The sequence below is a fragment of the Camelus dromedarius genome, chromosome 3 (genome assembly GCF_036321535.1).
Source record: "Camelus dromedarius isolate mCamDro1 chromosome 3, mCamDro1.pat, whole genome shotgun sequence".
Taxonomy (NCBI): Eukaryota; Metazoa; Chordata; class Mammalia; order Artiodactyla; family Camelidae; genus Camelus; species Camelus dromedarius.
The window spans coordinates 96,345,413-96,351,412 of record NC_087438.1 but is presented as its reverse complement, the minus strand read 5'-3'; positions in this window follow the sequence as shown (position 1 = coordinate 96,351,412).

The window sequence follows — 6,000 nt, the reverse complement described above, 5'->3', positions numbered from 1 at the left end:
AAATGGTCACCGTTTGCAGATGACATGATACTATATATAGAAAATCCTAAAGATGCCACCAGAAAACTACTAGAGCTCATCAGCCCTTATTGTAAAATGCTCTTTGTGTCAGATGATTTTGCCCAGCTGTAGGTGAATGTAAGTGTTCTGAGCACATTTAAGGTAGGTTAGGCTAAGCTATACTGTTTGGTAGGCGAGATGCACTAAATACATTTTTGATTTACAGCATTTTCAACTTATAATGGGTTTATTGGGAAATAACCCCATTGTAAGTTGAGGAAGATCTGTATTATAATTATTAGTTGTCACCTACAAAACAAAGTGAAGATGATTATTCCTAATTATCAGATTGTTTCAAGGAATATGTAAACCAAAAATAAGAAATTTTGTAAGAAAAGTAAATGTCTTAAAGCTCTCAGCTGGCACTATATTCATTTTAAGTATAGCCTCTACAGTCATACTGGAATGAAATGTTATCATTTCTATTTAGAACTTAAAAAAAAACTTCAATTATTTTTTAATTCCTTTTTTGGCAGGGAGGTAATTAGGCTTATTTAACTTTCTATTTATTTAATGGAGATATTGAGGACTGAACCCAGGACCTCCTGCATACTAGGCATGCACTCTACCACTAGAGCTATACCCTCCCCACCTTGTATTTAGAATTTTACTTGGCTATGAAAAGTGATTTCTGTCTCTCAATTTCTATTAACATATGATAGAAAATGTTTTTCTTTGGTGTTGTAAATCTTCTAGGTACATACTGTACTGAAGTGGCTTTTTATGTTAGCTTTACAAGGTCATCTTTTGGCAAGAATTTAAAAACCAATAAATTTGAAATTAGTTCCATTGGACTTTTACAGAATTAGTGGTGGCATAACATGAGAGCTTAGATCCTGAAGCCAGAATGCCTGGATTCACATCTCAGCTCTGTAACTTTCTAGTACAGTGCGATGTTCCTACCCCCATTTTTATCTGTATAATGGGAATGATGTTAATAGTACCTACCTCATAGAGCTGTTACTAAGGTTAAATGAGTTATGTCTAAAGTGCTCGGACCCCTGCTTGGCACAACATAAGCACTGAGTAAGTGTCCTGCTGCAGTGTCAGGTCCTTCAGCCCCAGGATTTTCATTTGTTTTGTTCACTTATATATCCCTAGAACTGCGTATTCTGTATGTGCCTATAACTGTGCCTAGCTCGTATCAGGCATTCAACAAATATTTGTTGAGTGAAGGTATATCTTGGTAATAGGTATTCAATAGTGATTATTCATGAGGTTTTTAAAGGCCATGGTTATTTTAATTCTTTAATTTTTACAGAGGAAAAATTGAGGCCCAGATAGAAGGAATCTTCCTAAAGTTACATGAGCTTTGCTGGCAATAAAATTTAACACGGAATCTTTGTCATAAGGGAAACACACCAGACAGAACCGGTTTCCTCACTTCACTATATTTTTTTTGCCAGTTGCTCCTGTCCCAATATTTATCAGAACCTCTCATGTAGAGGTACACTCAGTTTTTATTTGAATGGATGCCATGGTATCTGAAGGCATAGTGGCCATTGCAGCAGGCAGAATCAGTTTTCTCCCATGGGAACAAAGTGGCTTGCTCTGAGAGAATAAAGATAACTGTGTTCATGCTGTGTTCTTGGCCCCTGTCTGCTCTTCTTTCCTTCCTAAGAAAGCCTGGAACTCAGTGTGTATACCCCAAACTCCCACAGCCACTCCAGAAATTAACACTGCACGGTTTTACAATAAGACAGACCTGGTTTCAAATCCCATTTCTGCTACTTACTACCTGTTGTATTACCTGTTACTACCTGTGACCTTGTTGTGCAAGTTATTTCACTTCCATAGCCTGAGTTTGTGCCTCTATGAAATGGGTATGCCACCATATTCACAGTGGAAGTAAACATTAGCAATAATATGGGGCCTATTGATTGTTCAGCATGATGAAGGCAAATAAGACCCACAGCAAGGCATGTTGTAGTTGCAAGTTGGGTTTTCTGGGAAGAAACTCTGAGATGGAGGGTGTTAGGCAGGACATTGATGAGCATGCTCTCAGATCAACACCTGAGGAATGAAGGGGAAGGAAACAGGACTGGGCAGAGGAAGAAGTTGGGCTGTGGTGCAGAACAGTGAAGACCTCAGTTGACCTCTCATGGGGAGCCCTAGATCTGGGATGGGTCTTCAGAATTGTTGCTAGTTGAGGTGAGGGAGCTGGGCCTTCGCCCCGCCCCCAACCATGTTGTCGATTGTTCGGTACAGGCTGGTCCTGGAGGTTTTCTTCCGCCAAGGCATTCTCCAAAGAGGGCTGACAGCTGAGGGTCATGGCAGCATTCCCAGAAGCTGGGGGAGTAAATCCTGCATTCCTGAAGGGACATCTGGATAGTGCTGCACAGCATCTGTCACTCCCAAACTACAGAAAAGATCCTGAAAGTGCCTGGACAGGAAACACAGGGCACCCACAAAGGGACAGGAATAAGAATGGCATCCCAGAAGTCTCAAAATCACATTAGAAAAGACATTGGATAAATGCTTTCAAACATCCCCTAGAAATCGATTTCTAACCTAGAATTGAATTCTGAGCCAAACTATGTATCAAATTTGAGGATACAATAAAACAATTTCACATATGCAGTTTTACTTTTGACTTCCCAGGCACTGTTTCTTAAGAAGGAATTGAATAAGGGATTCGGGAAGTAGAGAACCTGCCAAGAAGACGGGATGCGCAGTCTGAGTAGAAATGCTGAGCAGCAGCCTGGAGACCACAGAGAAGCCTGGAGTGAGGGCTGGGCCCTGGAGGTAAGCTGTTAATGGTCTAAACCATATTTTATTTATGGCTGTGTCAACAGTTGGTAAATTCATAAAGTAAAATGAAGAAATAATGATTATAAAAGTCAAGACAGAAGTCACCTCTGAAAGGAAGGTAGGGGCTGTGACGGGGAGGAGCTTCTGAGGTGCTGACAATGTTTTGTGTTTTGTTCCGAGTGATGGTTACATAGGTGTTTGCTTTATAATTATTGGTATAAATATAGACACATATACATATATACTTTACATATATGGTTTATGCTATTTCCATGTATATATTATATTTTAAAACAATTTATTTTAAAATATAATAAGAAAATAAATAGTAAGTGTAAAGCCCTCAACACAGTGCCTGGCCTGGAGCACACAGTACATGTCCAGTGTCGGTTGAATATCATTGTCATCATCGTCATCGTCCTGACCCTGCTATCTACTCCTGAATGAGTACTTTCAGTTTTTGGTTTCTATAGAAGAAGGGTGTGAGATGTATTCCGGAGGAGTGTGCAAAAGAGGGGAACATGAATGCTTGGCCAAGAAATAGTTTTATGTCTGCACTGACAAAAAAAATTAAATCCAGAACTTCCTGTTCTGAAACATATTTCTAGCAGAGAGAAAATTAAGATATTTTCTCTTTCCCCTGCTTCTTCTGAAACTGTCAAGTGGGCAGTAGGATGGAAAGAGTTACCTTCTCCTTTCCTGACAGCATCCTCTGATCTGTGGAGGGCAGACATCTTTTGCATCTGAGCAGATACGTGAACCCCAACATTCTTATGGGGCAGATACTTCTTAGGGACACTTTCTCCTTCCTCTTACACTCATCTAATAGGGAGTTAGGCTGATGGAATGGAAAGAGCACTGGTCCAGGAGTCTGGGACCTGGGCTCCAGCTCTGCCTTTAAGCAATGTGCATCTTGGTCAAATCATTTCCCTTCTCAGGCATGGGTTTTCTCATCTGTAAAACCAGAGTTCTGGGGCTAGATCATCCCTGAGTTACCTTCCAGCTCTGTGACTCTAGTATCCTGCAAAGGTAGTAAGAGAGGTAGTAGCATGGCCAACAGGAAAAGCATGTGGGTGTTGAGTCAAGCAAAACTAGGTTTAGATTCCAGTGCCAATACTTACTAGTTATATGAACTTTGTAAATTATTTAACTGTCCTCGGCCTCAATTCCCAGGTCTATAAAATTGGATTAGTACCTGGATGCAGAACTGTTGTGAGGATGAAATAAAATTGTATATTTCTATGGTTCCCAAACTGTGCTGAGGCACCCTAAGGCTCTGCAGTGAATTCACATGAGTACTACCACTGGATATTTCAAAATTTTGAGGGAAACACACTCACATATGTTTGGTACCAGAGGTAGTTAAGAGTTTCAACATTAGATTGTGCTACAGGTCTTGATGCCTTATGTTGTATCTTCACAAAACTGGGTTTTCAGTATGATAAAAAGCAAGTACCATGTGAAGATCAGCATGGAACACCAGATGAGGGTGGCAGTGTTCAAAGTGGTTAAGAAGTTGGTGGTGTGTAATGGGTGCACACATCCCATTAATAAGTAATGGTGGTTATTTAAGAGGAAAATAAAAATAATATTTTTCTTTTAATTTACAAGTATTTTTTTCAAACAACTACTAAGTTGTTAGTATATAAATGCTTCTTGTTTTGACTGAATTATTTAATAAATGGAGCTGTTAGATATATATACTTTTTGGCCTAGGGAATGGTAGAAAACTCATTGAGACAATGTGGGCTCTGTGAAAAAAGAAAGAAAATTTGGGGAAATTATCTGGCATACAGTAGGTGCTCAACAAATGGTAAAAATTATTAAGGAAACTTGCATAAGGGAACACTGAGCTATCTCTTATAGTTTATTGCTGGTAGTGATGGGAGCCAAACTTAAATCAAGAGGAGTTTGACACATCTTTATAATAATGGCACCAGGCATTTAGAAGCACTGAATAAACGTCAGCTTAACAAGTGAAGATGTCACAGATAAAGGCTTTACAGGGCACCTGGGACATGACCACCAAAGTGAATAATCATTTTTTTTCAAGATCCTTTTGTCTGCATAATTTATTCTCAAGGATATCCCCAAGTCAAAATCCGTTCTCTCCAGAAGATTTTGGTTATTTTAGCCCTATTTTAAATGTGGTTAAATTGCTGCTGTAGAATTCCAGTTTGAAGACTTTGCCATAGATTCTAACATGATTGGAACCTGCTGGCTGCAGTCTGAGCTGGGCTCAAAATAGGTCTGACCACAAAGCAGGAGTCTTGAGTATGAGTTATATTGTAGCAAAAGTAAACCAGTCATTGGTTTAGCCTACTCACTAAAAAATAGCTGCTTTAAAGCCCTTAGGAGAACAACAAACCACAACAAATTTGCCCCCTATATGCTGTCGATTTTAAATTTAAATCAATTTAGAGTAAAAGATGTAATTATGTTCTCAAATAGCCTCTGCCTATAATATGGGAATAGAACTACGTTCTCAAATATTCATCTCTCAATATTTGAAATTAGAGTTGTTTTCATGCCTTTTTTGCAAATCATCACTTAGGTGAGGATGAACTTCTATGAGATAGCAACAAGTCTGTTGTAGGAGACGTGCTTTCTTTTCCCTTTAATCACTGAATCCAAACAGTTTCTGAAGCAAACATTAAAAAGAAAACAGCTTGTTCTTGGTTCTGTCAAGTATGGGGCTTTGACAGCAGGAAGGCAGGTTTACTGAGAGCTTTATTCATTATAGGATTGAATTCATAAGCTAGAAATTTGTTGCTGATACTTATTTGAAAAAAAAAACACAGGATTTTTGAGGGGGAGCAGTTTTCACTAAAAATGGAGGCTGTACCTATGAGGATAACTTTAAAAATTAAATTGCAAAACAAGTCAGTTTCTTGCCAATATGTCCCAAGGTGTTTTGATTTTTATTATTCTTTTTGGTCTTTGTCCCTCTGAGACTTCCACTGCAGGTTTAGAACAAGACTGATAATTCATTCGCTTTGCCTCATCCTCTCTGACTTTCCCTTATTATTCTGTTGGAGGTGGCTCCTTTTTTTGTCTGAAAGGCATTGGATAATAATTTTTGGGGAGAGGAGATCTAAACCTTCTCATAACCATTATATAACTGTGTATGCTTATGAATAACATTAGGGAAAGGTCTGTTGTTCCCCATCCACCTTGTTTCTTAATTTG